Source organism: Paramisgurnus dabryanus, chromosome 3 (assembly GCF_030506205.2).
Source record: "Paramisgurnus dabryanus chromosome 3, PD_genome_1.1, whole genome shotgun sequence".
Classification (NCBI taxonomy): domain Eukaryota; kingdom Metazoa; phylum Chordata; class Actinopteri; order Cypriniformes; family Cobitidae; genus Paramisgurnus; species Paramisgurnus dabryanus.
The window spans coordinates 1,718,719-1,741,354 of record NC_133339.1 but is presented as its reverse complement, the minus strand read 5'-3'; the positions used below and the strand labels follow the sequence as shown (position 1 = coordinate 1,741,354).

Sequence of the window (22,636 nt, the reverse complement as noted above, 5' to 3'; positions counted from 1 at the left end):
GTATTTTGTTTTTATTGTATATATTTTTGTATCTGTGCAAATAAACCTAAACCTAAACCTAAATCCTTCAGTGAGGAAGCTGAGGGTGACAGAGACCAGCACAACAATGTTTAAGTAGATAAACAGAAAATAAACAGGAAAAGCCCTGCTCAGTCTGGCACAGTGGTGTAGTCTAGTTTTTGGTAGTGAATATACTGTCATTTCGCCTTCTCACCCTTATACTTAGTCATCCCAGATCTACATATAATTGAGATCATTCAGTTTATTATAAGTCTTTATTACAGTATTGTTAAAGTATTTAATAAACAGTTTACAATCTTCAGTCCATGGCAAACCTGTGCATGAAAGGAGAAAAAAATTCTCTCTTTCAATATCTAATAGTAACGCTAACTAACATAACCAGACAGTAATTTAATGGTGTAAATGCTTTAAATTAATGCACATTTAAGATGCCCATGAATTACCTCTGAGATGAAATACATTAAAATCTTAAACATAGATTTAAAAAAAATAACACATTTCAGACTTTTAGCACAAGCAAACTGCTGAAAGAGGAACTAAAAGCTGCTGGATTATATCAGAAACCACTCATTGACTTCTCCAAAGGGACTTTTTGTTTACAGTATCATGTGAGCAACACACCGTGTGCAGGTTTGACTTCATTTGGCGTTATGCAGACCGCTTAGTGATCTCAAAGTACAGAGAGAGCGATGTGAAAAGAAACTCCTCCATATGATTTCTCAAATCGCTCTTGCGTTATTTAATGTCATTCGCCTGTCTGTTCTTGTGGCTCCACATAAACTCGAATATACCAGTCTGCCCTCCAGTCACTTTTGTGTTGATTTGATTTCATATGACATCAAACACACCAAATATATACTGTATATAAAGACCAACCTGTCAAAGTGGCTAATTTGCTGAATTCAGTATCAAATATAATGACCCAATAAATCAGACAGATGTTTCACTTCTCAATCTGTAGCATTTGACAACCAGCACAACTGTCGCTAACAGATATGGACAAACTGCCAGCAGAAAAGTGAGAACGTTGAGCCCAGACACCTCCTCCTGATAAACACCTGACACAGAAACACATGTTATCATGCAGTATATCTGAACAACAACAAACAAAATCACTTGACATCATTTCTCTAGAATCTCACCTCTGACTGAGATCCAGCTCTTTGGAGACTCTCCTCTCTCTGGGTGTTTACAGTAGTAGAAACCCTCATGTGACTTTGAGACTGTAGTGATGATCATCATGTCTCCTGTAGTCTGATTCTGCACCACTGATCCATCTTTATAAAATTCAGCTCTCTGGTTAGAGGGGTTTTTATCTCGATATAAACAGCATAGAGTCAGAGGATCTCCTTCAGTGACAGGATCAACAGGACTGTCCAGAATCACATCAACATCTACACAACAGAAGAAATGCCTGATGATTATTAATTATAAAAATATATCAGAATGATTTTTACTATTTTATATCAGCTTGTTACATCTGCCAGATGCTAATAAATTAAGTTAAATTCTTAAAAATAAAAGAGCATCATTTGGTTTAAAGCTACGTTGTTTTTATGCACTAATGGTAAAGATTTTCTGCCTCTAAAATGAATAAATACAGAATGATAAACTTACAGTGTACTGAGATATTAACAGGATGAAGTTTCTCTCCAGATTCAGACTGACACCAGTACACTCCAGTATCAGATGTGTTGAGATATCTGATTGTACATGTAGATGTTGTTCCTGTAGATCTCCAGTCTGAACAAGATTTCAGTTTGTCTGTGTATCTTCTCACTGTCCATCCAGTAGAGTTACTGTGATCCTCACAGCTCAGAGAGAGAGATTCAGATGAGAAGTGTTGAGATCTGTTGGGTCTGATGATCAGAGAGACTGAAGGAGAAACACCTGAGAAGAAAATGACAGAAAATCATCTTTATAAGAGATAAATGAATAAATGAATGATATCAGACATAGAGTGTAAGAGATTGTTGTTGTTTAGTTGTGTGTGATGAACTCACCAGTGATCCACAGTGTTTGTGTGTTACTGTACTCTGTGTGATAGACTGGATCTCCTCTCTCTGCTCTGCACATATAAACTCCTGTGTGCTTCACAGTCACTGAACTCACTGTGTAGATGCCTTTAGATCCTCCACTGCTGTTTGACACCAGCTCATAATCAACATCTTTATTCACTGTAGAGTCAAAATCTCATTTAACCCTTAACAATGTTTTGAATAAAACCAGTTGATGTAGATGTAATGAAATGAATTATATTTTACCTGAGGAATGTTTCTGTACAGTGAACCAGCTGAATGTCCAGCCTGTAGATGAATTTATAACCTCACACATCAGAGTCACTGAATCTCCTTCAGTCAACCACTGCTGTGGAGAAACACTTAAAACTGTCTGTGGTTTATCTGAAAGTGATCAATCTCTCATGAATAACATGTTACACTCAGTAATGGGAATATTTATTGTAATTATAAAAGTAACAAATTACTAGGCCTGTCACGGTAATGACTATACCGAACTATAGTTTAACATGTCTCGGAAGAGTGGACACACTTGCACGCGCACGCGCACACACACACACACAGAGAGAGAGAGAGAGAGAGAGAGAGAGAGAGAGAGAGAGAGAGAGAGAGAGAGAGAGAGAGAGAGACAGAGAGAGAGAGAGAGAGAGAGAGAGAGAGAGAGAGAGAGAGAGAGAGAGAGCAGACAGTGACAGGCGAAGAGAAAGCTGAAATTTCGTGTTTTTATGGTAAAATATATTTTGAAGAATAAATCTGACTGAAATTGGTTTTTAAAGCTAAGTTACAACCTACATTTCTGATGAGAGGAAATTAATGGAAACGAGCCAGCATGTCTACTCTGTTCAAAAACTGAGGGAATGAAAAAGAGTTATACAAATAAAAAAGTCATCTGAAACATAACCATAACATCTAGTGTTTAGATCTGAGGTGTAGATATTACAAACATGACTGCACTTAATAACGTATACTCACATATGCGATCAGAATCTATAATTTATCTAAAGCAATTTACCCTGCGATTTATACAGAACAATGACTGTTAACTGTCATTTGAAATGCATATTTTATAATATTTATTTATGTTTTAAATATTTAGAATATTTTTTTCTTACATACCAATTTCATATTAATATTTAATGTTTTTAATCTTAATTTAAAAAAAATAATAAGTTGTGTTCTTAGAAAGGATGTACTTACATCATTATGTTATTTTATTCGCATATCTAATCAGTGACATAAAATGGTCTTAAAAAGACAATACTATCAACTACTGACATTATTTCTGGGGCAATTAACCGACCTTTGAAAAGTAGCTATCGTGACAGGCCTAATGTCAAGCATACATTAAAGTCATCCTTTGCCTAGAAATTGCAAAACCATACACGTTTAAAAGAGTATAGAAGGAGTTCATATTTAATCTGGGCTCTCATTGGCTGAATTGTGGATCCGTCGGTGCCGCGTCACTGCCGTTGCTCACAGCAGAAGTTGAACATTTCTCAACTTTTCAAGTGGCAACGCGAGCGTCAGCCATTCAGATTTCCTTATGCAAATAACCTAAGCAGAGCCAGCCAATTACGTTTATGGAAGACCAGAGCATGTGCTGCAGCCACTGTGATTGGCTGTTGGCCACGCTTCAGACAAGCCTTCCGTCAAGCGTTAACGCTTTCGCCCCGTGTGAATGCGCCGTAAGGACGTATTATAAGACTGATTGCGTCACAGCAGCGCGACTGAAGATCAGTAAGGCCATCCCAATTCAAAGGATGTTTAAAATTAAGACTTAAAATGTGCGCTGCACTGCTAAGGATAGAACGAATGGATCCTTTACAGCCCGGCATTGGTTCTCAAACTTTTTACACCAAGTACCACCTCAGAAAATATTTGGCTCTCCAAGACCACCATAATGCCGTTAAAATCCAGAAGTGTAGTAGACCTAAGAGCTATGCACAGTTCAAAAACAAAGTTTTATACCTAATAAGAACATTTATTCCTTATCCGAATATTTATTATTGTCAGCCAACCATTACAGAGTTTGAACATTACACTGTGCTTACAAGTAAATAAAAACTTTAATAAGATTAATGATTTATAAAAAAGCTGTACTTAAATATATTTTCAGATTAATAAACATGGATGACAATACTCCACATTTTACACAGTAATGTAGTTTTTGATAGACTTAAAGGCGGAGTGCACAATATCAACGCTAATGAAAAACGCTTTGGAAAAGAGAGTCGCGCCGACTACCAAAACACACTTGGAGCCAATTAACAGTAAGGGGCGTGCCTGGGTTGCGTATGTGTGGGGCGGGTCTATCAAAAGAAGGTCCAGATTCTATTGGGGTAGAGGCGTGTTTGTTTAGGTGATTTCAAATATCAACATTGGCTTTCAGAGATCATGGACACTACTCTAACTACTCTAACTAAACTACTCTAAAATAACTCTGTTACCGGAATATATGTTTGTTCCACAATTTTTTTTTTTAATGTTGTTACTGCTGAAACTGTCTATAACCTGGCAAACTACAGGTTAAAATAAGGTTTGTCATGATACGTTGAAAACAACTGTATATTGTGGATGACGATGAATACAGATAAACAGACTCACCTGATACTGTCAGTGTAACTGCATCACTGATGTGTGAGTATCGTGATCCTCTGGTTTCATTTCCTCTACAGGTGTATTTACCTGCGTCAGACTCACTAACAGATCTGATTGTGTATTGTTGGAGTTTATTCTGCTGGATGATTGAATCTTTATACCAGCTGTACTGCCAGCTGCTGACTCCTCCTTCATTGATGACACATCTGAGAGTGACAGTTTCTCCTCTGAATGCACGTACAGCAGGCCAAACAGACACTTGTGGTGTTGTTCTTTCTGCACAATGACGGAAAATTCACATTGAAAACAGTGTTACATATTGAATAAACAATTACTTGATCTTTCAGTATCTTAGGAAATAATTTAATCATGCTATTAGATCAAAGTGTATTAAATACTTACTCTGTACTGTCACTGTTAATGGTTCACTGTTTTGTGTGTAAACCTGAGGGTTTTCTTTTCTTCTGGCTCTGCACTTGTACTCTCCTCCATCAGAGACTTGTACAGATCTGATTGTTTTAGTTCCTGTAGTTTCAGTGGATTCAGTGTTTGAAGGATTTATGAAGATAAACTCCCATCCAGTGGACTGATGAACCTCACAGATCAGAGTAACTGAGTCTCCAATGAACACAGACGTCTGTGGCTGCACAGTCAGAGTTGGTGTATCTGTCAATATAAAACATTATATGATTTTATTACCTGCATAATCACAGGTAATTAAAGTGCTTTACATAGAAAGGTTTTACAAAGAGAAAAAAGGTATAAAATAACAGTAAAGATATAAAAACAGTAAAGAAAGTAAATATATTTAAAATTACTGTTGAGAAATACATACACATTTAAAAGAAAAGAAAAGAAAAGGAAAAATTGGATTTAATAAGACGGTTTTAAAGTGTATTTAAAAAAATATAAAATTACTGAAATAAAAGTGCAATAAGTATGAATCTACTGTAGATTTAAAGTATCTACTGTTGAAACGATTCTGATCAGTCTGAAAATTCATAAGAATGACCAATAAAATCTTTCAAGCTGTTATATGATGTTGAACAGAAAGAAGATATTTTAATAAATGATGGTAATCACACAGTTGATGATACTTATTGACTTCAATAGTAGAAAAAACAAATACTATGGAAGTCAATGGGTTCCATCAATTGTGTGCTTAGTTACCATCATTTACCAAATTATTAGTAGAATATTTTTTGTTTATTACAAACAAAATCATAACCATTGTTTTATAAAGTGTCTCGTTTATTTCAAAGCTTGTAAAGTTTTATCCTGTCACATGTTCAGTATCATATATTAAATAACTACTATCAGAATACAATACACCACGTAAACTGCAATCACAAAATTCTGGTTACTTAATTATCCCTAGAATATCAAAAGTGTCTAAAGGTGGTAGATCCTTTTCCTACTTGGCCCCTAAGCTCTGGAATGACTTACCAAAAAATGTTCAAGCATCAGACACAGTCGAGCAATTTAAATCTAAACTTAAGACATTCTTCTTTAACAAAGCATTCACATAGAATGTCCAGTAAATGTACTTTTCCCGCAGTAGTTATTTTGTCTAGAACAAAGCACTCACATACCTCATATGGGTAATTTACTCTTGCCGCAATAGTTAGCCTGTCTGGAACCGAGCTGAATTAAACCACTATAATGTATGACACTTGCATTACATGCGAACGGCCCCTACGCTAATAGAATTCTGTTTTTGTCTCCCTGTCTCGTCCTCGACCCCGAGGACAATAAGACAAACAGACCCAGTTCCTGTTGCTGGGAAGGTCATCGCACCACTGATCTACTAGCTGTCCTTCAACGTGATGCCCAACCGATGCGCGACCAACGACCACCGGCTGAACCAGTTTAATCCGCTTATCTGCCTCCTATCCCTACCGTGTCTATATATATATATATATATATATATATATATATATATATATATATATATATATATATATATATATATATATATATATATATATATATATATATATATATATATATATATATATTAATCTCTCCCTAGGGTTTTTTGTCCTTCTAGGATTTTTTCCCATTGGGTTTTCTCCTAGGGGGTTTTTTAGTCCCAGGGAGAGTCAGCCAACTTTGGCTTAACTTAGCACTTTACTGTATATGTGACATTATTAATACGCTCGCTTACACGGTTTATCCTTAGCCGCTTTATTCTACTTCTTAGACTATGTATTGATTTTCAGTGTTCTCCTCTACATCTACTCATGTAAAGCTGCTTTGCAACAATTAACAATTGTGAAAAGCGCTATATAAATAAAATTGAATTGAATTGAATATGAAAAAAAATTAATGTGTTTTCAGAACAAAGTGTATTATGTGAGTATAAATACTTACCATTTACTGTCACTGTTATTGGTTCACTGTATTCTGTATAAACCTGAGGGTCTCTTCTTCTGGCTATACACTTGTAGTCTCCTCCATCAGAGACTTTCACAGATCTGATTGTTTTAGTTCCTGTAGTTTCATAGTATTTAGTGTCTGGAAGTTTGGTAAAGACAAACTCCCATCCAGTGAACGGATTCATCTCACAGGTCAGAGTAACTGAGTCTCCAATGAACACAGACGTCTGTGGCTGCACAGTCAGAGTCGGGGTTATATCTGCAGTATAGAAGTTGTGAAAGTTTATCAACAAGATGTTGCTGTAGGTGATAAAATTTATAGTACATAGTATATTTTTATTTCACAGATAAATCTTAAAAACTCATATGACTTATGTGTGTGTATGAATTTAAGTGGATAGTTCAACCAAAAAAAATTCTGTCATCATTTACTCACCATCATGTTGTTACAAACCTGTATGAGTTTCTTTACTCTGTTGAACACAAAAAAAGTATTTTGATAAATGTGCACACAACTGAATGTAACCTTTGACTTCCATTTTGTTATTACTACTATGAAAGTCAATGAGTACAGTCAGCTGTGTGTTTACCATCATTTATTATCAAAATACCTTATGGGTTCAACAGAATAAAAAAAACTCATGCAGGGTTCATATGAGGATGTAAAAATGTGACAGTATTTTCATTTTTTGGTGAACTATCCCTTTAAAATAAAAAATAAAATGGTAAAAATTAGTATTTTATCTTTTACATTTAAAAGTACATACATTAAATATTTGTAATCAAAATATTAAGGCCTTTTTTTAGATTTCTTCAATATTTGCCACTATTTAGAACATGGAAAATTATTGAGGATAATGTATTAAATACATTTATCATAAACAGACTTAGTGCTTTGGTTTAAATTATCCAAGTGTAACTGCCACAGTGTCATAATTTTAAGTAGAGGTTGACCAATATGCGTTTTTCAGGGCCGAGGTTGATACCGATTATTGATGCTCGAGTAGACCGATAACCAATATTTTTAACCGATATGTCTGGTGTAAAAATTTAATTTAATGTCAAAATTAAGACACAGGCTTTGACAAAAATTTTCAATGTTTGAAACATGTTTAATCCTGACTCTAAGAAATTTTAATTATAAGAATCATATTAATAATAACAAAAAAGCAGGAAGCACCCATAAACTACTTAAAACTATTAAAAAAATATTGAATTGACTAAATTAATTAATTTCTGATTATTTAATCATTACATACAATAGTAAACTATTCAGTTAATCATCTTGCACATCAATGGATTAACTCCCCTATGGATTTAACGATTTACTAAACAATTTGAATTTATATAATAAGTGTAAATAATTTAATTGGCTTTAAAACTTCATTGTGTATGTTGTTGAAAAGACCTCAAATGTTTTCATGAAACTATGATAGTAATATCATATTAGGCACACTTAGTTGGTAGAAAAGCCTATTCCTTAAGTATACATGCCAATACAGGCATATATGCATACATCTGTGTTTATCTAAACATTTATGTAGGTATGATGACAAATTCAGATTTTTCAATTTGTATTGTGAATCCCATCTACTGTGCCGCACTAAACGCCTCATTCGTGCCGTGAGACCTCCAGACGTGCTTCAACGCGACTTACATTGACTTAACACTGAAATCACTCGCGCTTGACGCATCTGCCATGGCTGGTGTGAACACAGCATTAGGCAAGACAAACATATATGTCAGGAAAAGCAATGTCTGGTCATATGCCAATGTCCAAAGACTACTGATTGTTTGGCAAGTGGTTAGGGTCACTGTTAGGGCCAACTAAATTCAATTTAAGCTGATAATATTCAGTTTTACAGCTGCGCTATGAAAACCAGCCATTTTGTTGAATGTTTTGCCACTCAGGGCGAGCTCCCGTGTGGTCACGTGGAAAAGTGACATCGTTGCATACCATCTATAGACGGTTTAATCGCACGCGCATATATTGTCGCGGTTACGTATCTGGTCGGAACTTTACTTCCAGTTTCTGTTTGTTTAATGGTCAAGTGGCTAACTCTGGAACAAATACCTTGTCAAAAATAACTAACTAAACTTTGGTTTCCTAAAGAAAGGGGAAAAGGCAATCATGCATCACTATGTAAAGGGAGGTTTGGCAGCCAGTTTGTATTTAACATTATATACATTTTACACAGCAACGTTAGCTCTGTGTTATTTTTTATATGCTTTAGCTATGAAATATGAACTAAGGTAATATACTTGTTGTTTATTTTGCTTGTTATTAGAAATAAACTACTCTAAAAGGACTTTGTTGTTATTGATTCTTAGCTGAGTTTGAGTTACGTGTGTTCCACGAAAGCTGTTTGTTTATGTTGTTACTGCTGAAACCATCTATACAAAAGAGCTACAGTTAGCAAGTGCTTTCATCGCTGTCTTCAGCCTCCTACGCTGATTGGCCGGACTCGTGACTCCTAACAAATCAGATGGGCTGTCATTAGCCCTTTTCACACAGAAATTCCGTAAAATACACGTAAAATGCATCCTGGATTTTTCCGGAATAGTTAGAGTTTTTGTTCGTTCACACTGCCAAGATTACACGGCATCTGATGGTCCCGGAAAGACACGTGACATGTTGAAAGTCCCGCCCTCTCTTCTACGCAGCGTCTGAAGTTTGCATATTATATATTATTTCTCTCTCCAGAAACAACGGCATTTTTGTTTATAATAAGACTACAAAGGAGCGCGTGAATGCACAGTTCTATGCTGGACGCTGGTGAATGATCTCAGCTTCAGAGTGGATATTTGACAAGCTCCCTGATTTCTGCTTTGATACAGTTTTCAGACATTTCTCATCGTGATTGTTTATATGCATTTAAAACCCGCATTTTGAGGAGCTGAACGATATATCTTGTTAGGATGATGCGCGGGTATTTTCCTGTATTATAGCTCAAATGAGCACGTGACGCGATATTCTTTTATGCTGCTGAATGATCTCCGTTTCAACGCAGTAAGTAACGAGCTAACTTACCTGATATCTGCTTCAGTCCAGTTTGCTGACATTTCTCGTAGTGAATGTTGTAAATCCCTCATTTTAAAGAGTTGAACCAACTTCATGTTGCCATGACACGCGCGTCCTCACTACTAGAGTTCTCAACGGGTCGGGCTGGCCCGACACACCCGACGGGACCCGCGAATTCGGGCCGGGTTCGGGTCAAAAATATAAGCAACTGAGTCGGGTCGGGTCGGACCTCGGGCTTAATCTTTTAGGCTCCGTGAAAAAAAATTATTAATCATCACTGCTGTTCAACGTAAAGAAAGTCTGATCTGGCTGCTGCAACGTGCATCACAGAGAGGGCGCGGGGGATTGCAATAAGCTCTGGGGCGGATCAGCAACAGATCCGTTGCGGATCCGCCCCGGAGCTTATTGCTATCACTGCGTGCACGCCTGTTGCCTGGAGAAGAAGAGATGGAAAAAAAAATAAACTTGCCGTGGGTGAATTCACCGTTGCTTGCTACTACAGGAGGAAAAGCCGCTGGTTGGGTACATGTTTGAGTTCTTTATATTTATTATTGTGTGATTTTTAGGCATATTTATATAGCCTATATTTAAAGTTTATTGTTTCAGTTGTTTGTATTGTTAAAAGGCGTGAACATTAAAGCTTGATTTGAATTCCCGTCTGCTGGTCATGATAATAGCCGTGTATGAGAAAAAAAAAGGCAGGGGGGGGTCGGCGGCGTTGGGCCGCGGGTCGGGTTCGGACAGATAATTCACGTTGATGTGTCGGGTTACATCGGGTCCGGGCTTTAAAAGCCACGGGCCGGGTCGGGTCGGGTTGTAATTTTCAGGCCCGTTGAGAACTCTACTCACTACAGCACGTGCGTCATTGTTTATGCGTCTCATTTATCATTTCCTGATAACTGCTTCAATCTAGTTTGCAACATTTCTCGTGGTGAATGTTTATATCCATGTTATCTGTCGTTGTAAGGAGCTGAACCATAACTTGTGTTGTGATGATGACGCGTGCGTCCTCACTTCGACACGCCCTTTACGGCATTCTTGTTCACACAGAGGGTTACCCGCGTATCTTACTAGGTCCTCTTTCCGGCAACGATCCCAGAAGATTAACGGAACGAGTTTTTGTTCACACAGACGCTTGTCTGGCAATTTTACGGGTATTTTCTGGGACCAGAGGTCTGTGTGAATGGGGTTATTGATGACTAGAGTGCCCTTTTCCGTGTTCCTAGAGTGCCCTGTTCCGTGTTCCGACAGCTCTCACTAAATTCTTTGCTGCATCAGAGCCAAAATAGTGCATTTCAAATTTTTATTACTTTATCAGCAAATCGGCAATTAAAATGGCCGATGTTGATAATCGGCAAAATGCTTAATATCGATGTAGATAATTGGCCAGATCGATAATCGGTCAACCCCCAGTTTTTAGAACAAAGTATATGGGTATAGGTACTTACCCTGTACTGTCACTGTTATTGGTTCACTGTATTGTGTGTAAACCTGAGGGTTTTCTTTTCTTCTGCCTATGCACTTGTACTCTCCTCCATCAGAGACTTGCACAGATCTGATTGTTTCATTTCCTTTTGTTTCAGGTAATTGAGTCTGTGGTGTGATAAAGATAAACTCCCATCCAGTGGACTGATGAACCTCACAGGTCAGAGTAACTGAGTCTCCAATGAACACAGACGTCTGTGGCTGCACAGTCAGAGTTGGTTTATCTGCCAATATAAAATCATTGAGAGTTGTAAAAGTTTTTCCAAACAAGATCTTTGTAAAAGTGAACGGGATTGTCAAGTATGGTAGCCTATACTTCAAAATGTGACCTCTGCATTTTACCAGTAGTGAGTAGTGAACAAACACACTGCATTTGTGAACACACACCCACCCTGGGCAACTCACCACCACCATTCCCATCTTCCCGTTTGTTACTTAAAGGGGATATTCCACAAAATGTTTTTAAGATATTAAATAAATCTTTGATGTCCCCAGAGTACATTATGTGAAGTTTTAGCTCAAAATACCCTATAGGTAATTTATTGTGGCATGTTAAAATAGGCACAAATATGGGGCTGAGCAAAAATGCACCGTTTTTGTGTGTATCCCTTTAAATCCAAATGAGCTGCTCAGGTGGGCGGAGTCTCAAGTGCCCGCCCTGTAGACATGACAGAGCATCAGGGAGAAATTCTCACAAAAGAAGTTAGTAGGCGATGTTCAGCATTATATATTTGAACAAGTTTAAAAAGTCAATCATCTGTTTTCTGCATCCTAAATACATGTTTATCAGCAGATGGGGAACATTGTGGGATAAAAATAAAGACTTTTAGGTCTCATGCTCCAGTGTTTTAAACAGGCACAATGATTTTCAGCATGTTACAATAAAAAACACTTCCACAAACACTCAGAAGTTTACTTTTACCAAACCACACGAGCACATTTAAATGATCTGTAATAAAACAACACGTTTAATGCTTAAACTTTAGAGAAGCAGATCAAATAACATGTTTAAGTTTATTGTGATTGAACACTGTTGTGTATCTGTTTTATATATATATATATTGTTTGTCTTATTAACTTAATCACACGCCAATCGGGATTCTTTCTTAAAGAAACAGAACATCATTTCAGTACATGACAAACACATTCGCGTTTCTGTCAGTCTCTCACTCTCTATCTTGTACTGTAACTCCTCGTATTCATTTGAAACTTCAGAGAAACATTAAACAACATATTTATGCTTATTGTGTATGATAGTGAATACATGTTGTTCTCTCACTCTGTCTCGTGCAGTGCATTAATCCTCGTGTTTATTCATATAAACTTCAGAGATACATATTAAACAACATACTTGATGAAATTGAACCGTCGCGTTGCTCTCTCTCTCTCTCTCTCTCTCTCTCTCTCTCTCTCTCTCTCTCTCTCTCTCTCTCTCTCTCTCTCTCTCTCTCTCTCTCTCTCTCTCTCTCTCTCTCTCTATCTTGTTCGTTCGCTCACTCACACTCTCGCTCTCTCTCTTGCACTAAGGTTAAATTAATCCTTTAGAACGTTAATTCAACGTAGAAAGATTATTAAAACTACAAGTTATAAGATTGTAGGCTACTGTTTGTGTTTCAGGGAATACAAACGCGTCATGCTGTCAGTCATTCTTTCTCTCTGACTCTCGCACTCGAGGCAGCGTCATGGTTGGATAGCGCAGATGAAGGGGCGGTATCAATATAATAAGATCCCCTACCTACGTCATGGGGGGAGCAAAATCCGAATGACCTATATATTCACATGCTTGCAGAGAGAGCCTTACCAAAACAAAGTTACAGGGTTGCTATGTTTCATGTTTTCTGGGTTGGTAGAAGCACTGGGGACCCGATTATAGCACTTAACTCTTTCACCGCCAGCGTTTTTAAAAAAAGTTGCCAGCCAGCGCCAGCGTTTTTAATGATTTTCACCAAAGTTTAATGCCTTCCAGAAAATTTTCTTCTTTAAATATATAAACATACAATATACCAAATGAAAGAACAGACCCTCTGCTTTCAAACAAAAAAAAAAAACCGTTTCATCCTACCTTTAGTGGTTCTTTTGCAATCAGCTTTTGAATATGGGTAGGTTTTTGCAAAAATACCATATTTTGAGCAAAAAGCAGAGATAATTCCATTTTTGTGACGGACTTTTCATAGAGATCCCATTCAGAGCGATCTTTAAAACAGACACGGACATGCAGCAGCTTGCCATAGGGCAATACTTCCGGTTTTAAAAAGTTCGGAAGTGCGCCACCTGGTGGATAATAGCGGTATTGGGGAAAGACGGAAAATCTCGTCATTGGCGGGGAAGCGTTTTCTCTTAATTGACGAGATATCTCGTCAATGGCGGGGAAAGAGTTAAACATGGAAAAAGTCTAATTTTCATGGAATGTCCCCTTTAAATTTGGTATTAACATACCCATCAACATTGGGATTTAAAAATAAGGGAAATTTCCCAAACCCTATTCGGATTTGGACTCCATCCTGCTCCATCTCTCTCTCTCTCTCTCTCTCTCTCTCTCTCTCTCTCTCTCTCTCTCTCTCTCTCTCTGGCTGTCTACCTCTTTGTGCTGTCAACCAAAGGCAATCACAATAATAAAAAAATATATATCCGATAAAAGCGGACAATCAGCTAATGTCCTTTATGCTCTCACCTAAACTGTGCTGTCTCCAATTTTGAAAAACATTTATTTCAGTGAGTGAGGCTGTGTTTAAGAGCTTTAATTTATTGTTCATAAATGTACTAAAATTATTAAATTATATCAAGAACAGTGTGCAAACAGACTAGATAGCTAACACTAGCCATTATCTGTTAATCTCTGCATCAGATGAAGATTTATACCAGTATTCACATCACATAACTATAAACAGACACTTTCACAGTAATATTGAAGGGACTGTAATAATGGCCAACGCTCTCTATCAGAAAATTCTGCATTTTTATATCCAGATATTTATATTTTACCATGTTTTAACGCTTCTCTGTTTTACTGACAAAGTACCAACTTTAAGGATGCATTTCTAGGCCTTGCTTACCCAGAATGCTTGATATGTCTCCTTATATAAAGATTCTACTCATCAGCCTCCTTAAGGTGTCAGGATTCGTGCTTGCACAGCAAGAACCGACAGGCAGATAACATTAAATGGATAATTTTCCAAACATTTAAATTCTGTCATCCTCATGTTGTGGTAAACCTGTATGAATTTTTTTTTATGAACACAAAATATTTTATTAAATTGTAAGCAAGCAGCATTAGTGGATGATGCTAAACTTTTTTTGGGGGGGGGGCAAACAAACTCAAAATCAAACTTTTACTGTAGTAATCCAGGACTGTTAACCCTCTGGGATCTAAAGGGTTTTTAGGGCCCTGGGGAAGTTTTGACATACACTGACATTTGTGCTTTTTTCAGTTGCTTAAAAACATATTAATGGCAAAAGTCTCACAACACTGTGTTCAGCACAAACTGGGCTACAATATCATATAATCAACATGTATATACATGTTTGTATTTTTAAGAGAAAAATGTTTATGCGTGGTTTTTGAAAAAGCGAAATATTTAAGTCACTGATATAAGTCCACAAAACTCAATCTAAACATGTTTTCCCAAGACTTTTCTAAACAGGATCTAGTAGTTTAGAGTTTTTTCTTCAAAATTATACGAAAATCATTCGGCCTACTCATTCACATAAAACAATATATTGATTTACAATTTCTAAGACACTTTTGCTTGGGAAAGACCGTATGCGTGGAGGCGGGAAAGATCCTGAATAATTAGTGATTGACAGATGAGAAACAAAAGAGTTGAATAATGAGCCACATAATGGCCCTCATTTATCAAAAGTACGTACACCAAATTTCCAGCGTACACCTGGCGTACACCCAAAACCACGGTGACTTTGAGATTTATCAATATGGACGTTGGCGTACGGCACGCTCAAATCCTACGCCAGCTCAGGAGGTGGTGTACGCACATTTTGAGTTAGTGCAGAAATGCGCAAACAATTCCTAACACCACAAAACGCAATGACAAACTAAAATATGATATATTATGATGACCCACTGTAAAAAAACAAAAACATAGTAATTATAAACGTCAGTGTTTATTTTTATGCAACATGTACTTCAATGTTTAATTTGAGAGACTTTACCAAAGCATTTGATTTGAAGGCATATGTATTCCTTCAGTTGAGAGCCTGGGCGCTTTACCTGATGTTTCAGGGCAAAGCATGTGAGCGGAGCGGAGCCTTGAGCGGTGCGGTAATATTACCATCAAAGCGCCACTCTAAAAAGTCCGCTCGCTCAGCACCGCTCGTTGAACCCAGAACGCCCTTTAATAATTTTCTAGTTCGAGAATCTGTAAAAACGTCTACAATAAGTTATGGAATTCAATATTCATCCTGGAATCTGAAGCGGCACATTGCAAGAAAGCACAAGGATGTGCTACGAAAACATGGTAATAATGCATCAAAAGGTAAGCTAGTTACATACCATTCGATGATAAATAAATGCTACACATGAATAGGTAAGGTAAAATGCTTGTGTTGAATGATGACAAGCGGACAAAATCATGGCTACGAATTATCTTTTATGCTACATTATGGACACTTCTTTTTCTTATTTAGTCTAAAGTATGGCCATAAATATAAAATTCGTTCCCAATATTCAACAGTTTGTTCCTTGGAATTAATTATTATAATATTTCGTAATTACTATTACAATTATTATTACTTCAAATTATGAATTAGCCTAGTTAAACATGTGGATGTCGTGGAAACAAATTGTTAATTTGAATTAAATCCGGAGCTCCGTATCAAACTGGATCTTAGCTAACAAACAATTGTATGTAAATACAGAAAAACACACTACAAAAGTTACTACATCATTTTAAAATATTATTTTTAAAAAACTTAACCGAACCATTAAGCAGACATATAATTTAGATGTAGGCAACAGTAAATAATAATAATAATAATAATAATAATAATAATAAATAATTATTCTTCTAAATATCAATGAAGCGTCTTTAATAATAAAAAATAATAATACAAATATTACAAAACGTCATGCAATTATTAATGTGTCTTTAATACCGCTCTTTAAACTCCCAAATAAAAAATTTTGTTTCTTTCCACTTCCCTGGTTTCTCGTCCTTGCCGTCTTCCATGTGTCAATGTCGTAAAATGAGGGCGTGGGTGAGGTGGAGACTTGAATTTATATGGGCGTGTTATTCTAATGACGATCGTTTTCAGCCGCGGCATTTATGAAGGGCAGATATTGCTTACACCTGAATTTCAGAGGTACGCACAGCTTCATAAATCAGGCGGTGAGAGGAGTGTAAGCATAATCTTACGCCAACATATACGCCCGTTCCTACGCAAGAATGATAAATGAGGGCCAATGAGCCTTGTGGGGATGTTCAACAGGAATGTAACTTTCTCTGTAGTAAAATCATGATAAGGTTTACTTTTCAATATAATGTAAATACACACACACACACACACACACTATATATATATATATTTCTATTAAAATATTTTCTATTAATTTCACAAATATAAGTTACATTTTAAAAACATAGTAGCCTAATCATGGTAAAGATACTGTTTGGCCATTGTAAAATGAACACACTTCAACACAGGGTTAGTGTTTGGTTGGCAAGCGAGAGGTTTACTTTTGTGCAGTAAAAAGCTCAAAAGAACAACTGCCTATTGTTGTCTGGACTCTTATTTGTGTTTTTGTAATCATTATAGTAGAAACACAACAAGGGACACGTGTGATAAACTTATAAATGTTTGTTTACAGCCACCGCCATTACCTCACGTGTTGATCATGAAAGCAGTGAATGTGTACGCATGCGAGTGATCCTGTTTTTAATAAACTTGCTGTGCGGAGATATATGTGACCCGTCACGGAAACCAGGGACACAAGTCGGCAGCACAAGATTCGAGAAAATGAGAATCAAAGTTTTTTTTTCAAAATTTGTGATTTTCGTTTTATTGCAGAATCTGTTAGTTGAGATCACGAAGAAGCCTCTCCATGTTTGAGATAGAAGTTTATGTATATTTAAAAGCGTACATTTTGCGGTTGAAATCGGCCTGTTTTTCCGGAGATTCTAGCGTGCAGCGGGGGGCGTCATTGTCTGTGTGTATATTTACATACTGGATAAGCTTGTGTTTTCGCCTCCGCCCCCAAAAGGAACAGCGTGACTACTGAATAAGGATAGTTCGCCCAAAACTGAAAATAAAGTCATTAATGACTTACCCTTATGTCGTTCTAAACTCGGAAGACCTCCGTTCATCTTCGGAACACAGTTTAAGATGTTTTAACTTTAGATTTAGTCCGAGAGCTTTCTGTTTCCTCCATTGAAAATCTAATCTATGTATGGTTTCCATGTCCAGAAAGGTAATAAAAACAAAATCAAAGTAGTCCATGTGACATCAGTGGGTTAGTAAGAATGTGTTTGGTCCAAAAATAGCAAGAATTACAACTTTATTCAGCATTGTCTTCTCTTCCGGCTCGAGCGTGAAGTCACGTGACTTGAAGTGACGCGGCTGCCCTGTTCCTCAGACATGTTTGCTTAGTTTTATATATTTTTTCAAACTTATAGCGTGCGTCTCCCCAGACTGTAAATGAAGCTCGGGCGCACAAAACAAAAGAAAGATAAAAGAAGCTGGGGCGGAACAAATAATAGTCAGCCGCATCGTACGTCAGCCGCGTCACTGACTTTATGGGGCGCCGCAGTCGGATGACGGCAAAGTACCGCGAGAGCTCTTCAAGAAATCTTACGGAGTAGTTTAATTTCGACTCCCTCTCGCGGGACTTTGACGTCATGCAGCGCAGCATGAAGTCAAACTCATAAGTTACACAGAGACCCTATTTTAAATACAAAACTTGAAGGCGGGTTCATGTGTTTAACGGAACGCAAATACCGGACTGTAATCTAATATACCCTTACATGTTACGATGTAAATAGTCCTCAAATTGTATATTATATTGTATTACCAGAAGTTCATGCGAAATCTGATGTAAACAATAGACTATATATCTATATTTCACGGATTATACGCATTTGTGGACAAAAATCATTGGATGATTCACACATCTGAAACAGACTGGATTCGACTTGTGATCCCACAAAGGTAAAAGTCCTGTTTATTTTTGCATGTTGTTCATTCGGACTTCTGTAATAAAATACTACATGATGCTAGAAATCTGTATCTCAAAACGGCTTTACAGGGGGTATGGCTTAGCTAAATGAGATGTAAATGAGCCCTATTGTCTCTCCAGCCAGGGAAAAGGGAAAGTGTTAACTTTTTTCTTTCTCAAATTTCTCAGCATTCTCTTTCTTGAATGTGTTACAGTACATTCAAATGGCCACAACGTCTCCAAATCTTATCAGATTTCCATGTGTTACACATCGTTAGAAAGCTTAGAAACTGCACTTACAGAATCTATGAATAACTCAAAATGCCCCAGATCCGACTTGTGTCCCTACTTTCCGTAACTGGTCACATATGCTTAGACGCAACTAAATAAGGATTGTACTGTTTGCAATCGTGTATTTTATAAGAATACCAAAAAGCGCGCCGAGTTTCCTGACTCGTGGATTTGTGTATGTGCGTTCCCATCGCGTGATGTGTTTGACGGAAAAACAAAGAAAACACTTGTGTCTGGAGATAGTGACACACATACGCAAGTAAATAAGGATTTAGATGTCATGTTTGATGCACTCGGATGAAACAACTCAGCATAACAAGGAATAGAGAGACTGGGTTGAGGATTGCATATCCATTGACTGCAGGAGGCACGAGTTATGCATATGGATGTTTCTGCTCGTTCACTTCAATGGCGCGGGGGTGTGGCGATCTCATCTCATTACAGATAATGAGGTAACAGAAGAAAGACGGTACCTCTCCTACTTCTCATACAGGTTACACCGAATGACAATATTTGTTTTCAATCTCACTTACATCATTTAAAAGTAGACATTCCAAGCATTATGTAGACATTTATCTTTTGTTTCTATGACAAGTATTCGTTAAGTTACAGTTAATTTTTCTGACGCGTTTCTGAAAGGACTTCACTGAGGGAGAGAGAACAAAACGCGCATCATGTTTATTTTCTTAATTTTGCGAAAAGCACAACATTCTGTTTTTATTGGGAGTGGACAGAAAAAAAATAGACACTAGGGGTGTCCTCGATTAAGGATTTACATATTCTAATCAGAATTGTCGAATCTTTCCATAGTCGACCGATAGTCGAATCCTGTATGTTTGTGTGCATGGGTTGAGAGGGGGCCAGACCAGGTACAAATTGGTAACTTTTATTTTCTTTCACAAGCAGCACACATAAACAACTTTCTGATAAAGTGACCAAAACTGTCTTTCAAGTAATAAACAAAGACAAAACTGACGATGCATTTATATATATATTTTTTTAAGGTCAAATGTAAGGCAACATTTGTTTAATTATTCCTCATAACATTTTAAAGCCACGATCTACAGAACATCACACAAAAATACATTTTGATAACTAAACCTAAAAAAATAACAAAGGTGATCCTTCCTTGGAAACTCCGGCTACAATTAAGTGTTTTTATTTAATTTGAAGATAGCGCGTCAAAGCAGTCATGACCAAAAAAACCCGACAAATGAGAAATGACAAATAATTTGTGATTGTGACTGTAAATGATAAAAACTAATCTTTATATACAATTCATTAAACGTTAATTTATAACAAGAAAAACACTGAAATTAATGATTTTATAGACACTACACATTATTATTTAGCACAGAAATATCTGCTTGCTTGCTTTGACTTTGATCATCTCTGTATTAACTTTAGATACAGAAAGACCGGATGATATTATTTATTTCAGGAATCTCTTTGCTATCATTTGAAAGTGAACACCGACCGACCATAATATTAAATCACTAGAAAGACATTCGTGTCAGGCAGAAATAGGTTCGGTGCAGATACTAGTTTCTGTTTCATCACCGAAAAAAAAAACGGCTTACCTGTTTTGTAGTTTAACTTTTGACAAGATAACTCCTCTGTTTTAAATACATTTAAAAACTTATACTCGTCGAAAAACATCCGTTTTTTAATGATTAGTTTGATGAACTCCTAAATATGAGACACAGAGCACCTAGCCCGTTCGGCTAAATTACATGCGCAAGCATGGCCAGCACGCAATAGCGCAACATCAATACAACGAAAAGCTATCCAAAATTAACATACTTAAATTAGATCAGAATTTACATTTATAATAAATACAATTTTTTAAATAAAATAAGGTCAGAAGTAACAAAGTGCAGAACAAATATGCAAAATGCCTCAAGTGCACGGAAACAAAACACAAGCCAAATAGTTAAATCAGATAACCCAAAGTGATTCATAAATAAAATAAAATAAAGAAATTATTAAAATAACGAAAGGCATAATATAATTTGCCAGCTTTGTCTTTTAAATGTAGAAACAAAGAGGCAATGGTTTATTAACATAGAAACCTCTTATGGACGTGTAGCCCGGTCACAGGGGTTGTTGGATTTATTAACGCGCTTTAAAAATATTTATTGAAAGCTGCTACTTCACATATTATTTGCAGCATTATCATAATATGCAGTATATTAATATATTGTGAGAAAGCTGTTATATGTGAAATCAGATAATGTGTGCACCCATATACGGCCAAAATTGAATGATCCTCATTTCATAACACATCTGCGACGATTCGACTGTGAGATTGGTAGTCGAATCAGGCTTCTCCTATCGATGCATCGAATCTTCGACTATTCGGGGTCACCCCTACTAAACACTTTAACGTTTTAAATTATGTATAAATCATATCTGTATGTCAAAAATCAGCAGTGTAATTTAAGTCTCTTTGCGGAGTGATTGAAAAATAAAGAGTTTGCGGTGCCCGCACCGCAGTCGACCCCAGAGTGTTAATAGCCATTTATCAAGTGGCGATGTATCATCACTGCTTAGCTCAAATACTGTAGATCTTCTTCCCGTTCTAAGGGGGTTTTCAAATCTGTAATTCGGTTCATTTGGTCCGGACCAAAAGCAAAAAAATTATACATTATAGCTTTTTTAGTAGTTTTGGTTCCTTTTCATTCCACACTGATCGCTCTGGTCTGCACCACTTGAAATTAACCAAAATTCGGTCATGTGATACATTCACATCACTCATTGGCCACATGCTTGGAACATATTTCTTAAACTGCTTCTCAATTGGTGAGAATCAACGTGCAGGAAATTCCAGCGGAGTCCAAAAAGTAAACAAAAAGGAGGAAAATACAGCAAACACCATGGACATTGTAATTATGTCTGTGGTTGTTATACATCAGTGTTGTATACAAACTAAGACAAGCGGATGAGGCTTGAAAACAACTGCAAACTGGGAAGCTCCACACCTCCTCGCAACTCCAGGTATGTCCGCGACAGTAGCGGAGTGGCCATCGGGAGAGTCGGGACATTTCCCGGTGGGCCGGTAGTGTTTTGAGGCTGCGAGGGCCGGTCTGATAATAGGTTTTCATTGCGAGTTATATAGCAACCCCGTCTGGCAGCCTGATGTGCGGCCGCTTCCCTCTGGTAAAACTGTGCAGCCTCTTTGCTCAACACAGTATATAAAAGTGCTCAACCTGTTTGGCAGGTCCAACCATGTTTAGGATTTTTTAAAATATAGGGGGATCATTGAACGGCCCCTCCCCAAATGGCATATCCTGTCGGCCTTTGATGTAAAAAGTCGCGCTGACGAATGACTGTGCAGTACATATGCAATCGGATTGATCAATCAAGCTGATATTCTATTTGATAGTAAGTTTGGATTAAGGATGTTTAAAATCTCTAGCCTGGTGGTCAGTACATGAATGGATCAAATCAGCACATATGGCTATATCATAAATAAAAATTAGAAGGGTAACTTTGCAGTATCACATTAGCCTATATATTTCTTACTATGTGATTTCCATATTATAGACGAGAGTATTCAACTGCAATATGGCAATAAATATCCTAACAACATTATTATTTCTCAAAACTTTATTATTTTCAAAGAAACTGTATTCTTACAGTTATCCAAAGATGCACA

The 22,636-nt window shown here is 36.9% G+C and overlaps 1 pseudogene; it reads right to left on the bottom strand.

Annotated features, from left to right (window-relative positions):
- Nucleotides 1-279: 279 nt before the first annotated feature.
- Nucleotides 280-22,005, bottom strand: LOC141279834 (leukocyte immunoglobulin-like receptor subfamily A member 3; annotated as a pseudogene).
- Nucleotides 22,006-22,636: the final 631 nt, after the last annotated feature.